Source organism: Polyodon spathula, chromosome 8, assembly GCF_017654505.1.
Source record: "Polyodon spathula isolate WHYD16114869_AA chromosome 8, ASM1765450v1, whole genome shotgun sequence".
Lineage (NCBI taxonomy): Eukaryota > Metazoa > Chordata > Actinopteri > Acipenseriformes > Polyodontidae > Polyodon > Polyodon spathula.
Window position 1 is genome coordinate 12350899 of NC_054541.1, and position 2269 is coordinate 12353167.

Sequence of the window (2269 nt, forward strand, 5' to 3'; positions counted from 1 at the left end):
AATGAAACAACGTGAAAGATGGCTTTTTCTGAAACCACAGCTACAGGGAATCACTATCCTCACAGGTATACAGTAAGAGCAGATCACATTACGCTCGTCAGTCTTTTAAGATCCCTCTGTGTTTTGGTACCGTAGGCTATGCTGCTGTTACCGTTACCTTATCTGACACAATTTTCTGCTGGCACCTCAGTCCTGACCTCCAGCACCCCCGGTTGCCATCAAGTCCTGGGCTTTTTTTAGCAGTGTGCGCTGCTCTAGAGAGATCTGTTATTTCAGGCACAAAAGAAGAGTACCTGTATGACATTTTCCATTGCCCTGTGTGAAGTGAGGTTTCACAGCAGCTGCAGATCCCAGTGTTCACAAACACTGCAGCGTGTGGGGTAATAGATGGCTTGGAGGGGTAATTGAGTCAACCAAAGCAATTTCAATAGAATGATTTCACTTAGCCTCTGACGAGCGAGCAAGGCCGTTCTTGTCATTTTCACCAGCTTTGAAAGCCTCTCTAGCAGACCTGCCAAGGACTAAACGGAAGCTCCCGTCGTGAAGGCAACTGCATGCAGTGGATGTGTGACCCTGCCTGGTGGGGTTAGCATGATCAGCTGCTCTTCACCTGCGTTCAGGAAAAGCAATTCTGAGCTCGGCTCCGGCACAAAGGAGCGTAAGATGGCTTTGGCACAAAGCAATTTCACAGTCATTACAGGGAATCACAGCGTCGGTGCTTGGGTCAGAGCCTTGAACATCGGGAGCTATTGAAAAACTCCGGCTTAGCGCCACAGAGCCACTTGGCAATGCCCTGCACGCTTCCTTTCAAAAATTCAACCTACTGGCAGCAATATAGGACAAGTCCACAACACACACAGCCTACATCTGACTGCCTCAAATATAACCACTGAATAGGTACCCTAGGTAACCCACGGAGCAGAGATAGGGCTAAGTAATGTCAAGTTACAAATAGGAAAGAAAAGTGGGTCAAGCAGTGAAGCTGTGTTTAGCAGCTCACAGCTGCATGCCAGTGGGGTCCCTGATGAGTTCTGCTGGCAGAGTGGCGCTATATTATTATAATGAAACAAATTAATAAAAATGATTGTTTCTTCACACAATGGATGATAAATGCATTTGGATAAAATCAGATATTGGTCATCAGGGAATCATCCCTGATTCGCTGTAGTTTGCAGAGAGAGAAAGACAGAAATTAGTTTTATTATGGACCATTATAATAAAACTTTTTTTATTAGAGTGAGGTGTCACTTTGTATATCCTCTTCATATAGCAGAGCCCTGCTCCTCCGTGCAAATGCACAGCATCACATCTCCATTGGTGCCATGTATGGCAGCTGATCAGGCCAGTGCTGCGAGCCAGTCAGACCTCAGTGAGGGGGCTGGTTTGAAGAGCGCAGCAAGCCCATTCACTGGATCTCAATACAACTGAATAAACAGGAGGAATACAGCTGGGAAATTCCTATAGGACGAGTACATCTGAATGTCTGTGATGATACGTTCCATTTCTAGAGCGACTCTCTATCCAGTTGAGTTCCGGTAGCGATGAGCTCTCTGATGTCGAAATTGTAAATGACAATTCACTGCCCTGGGCTACCGCTGCAAATAACCTGCCCTGCTCGGGGGGCGTGAGTGGCACAGGGATTAATAATGAACCACTGGAGTGTGTTACGCTAGCGCTGGGGATTGCTCAGCTTAGTAAACAGCAAATGAGCGAGTATGCCGAGTGACTTGAGGTCTCGGAGGCTGCCTGTGCCTGCGAGAGCATGGATTATGGTCATAGCCGTGAAGCAGAGCCCCATGGTCTCTGTTAGCACAGACACCTGGGGGAGTGGAGAGGACATTACGTTTTATATCCACTAGCTGCTGTTTGCCAGAATTGAAGCCTTTTGCAAGCAGGGATTAGAGGGTTATTGTTCCTGGTTCGCTGGCTCTTATCAATGTGTTTTTCATCACAAACCCATGCCCAGTTCCAAAGGTGCCTGGGGCCGGAGGTGACACAGCCCTGAATAAGTGTGCATGTTGTTAAAACAATGTAATATAGAATCACATGCAAGATGTTGTTCAAGTTCACAGTTCAGTAAGGATGAATAACACTCACATTTCTCTGCTTCGGTCCGCGGAAAGACTGTATGGTGCCTCTAGTTTATATGCAACAGCTTTGACATGAAGTCATATCCCTAAAAGATGGAGCAGCCCTGCAGACAGACCCAGGACAGAGCTCCCAGACCCGGGACAGAGCTCCCAGACCTGGGGCAGAGCTCCCAGACCTG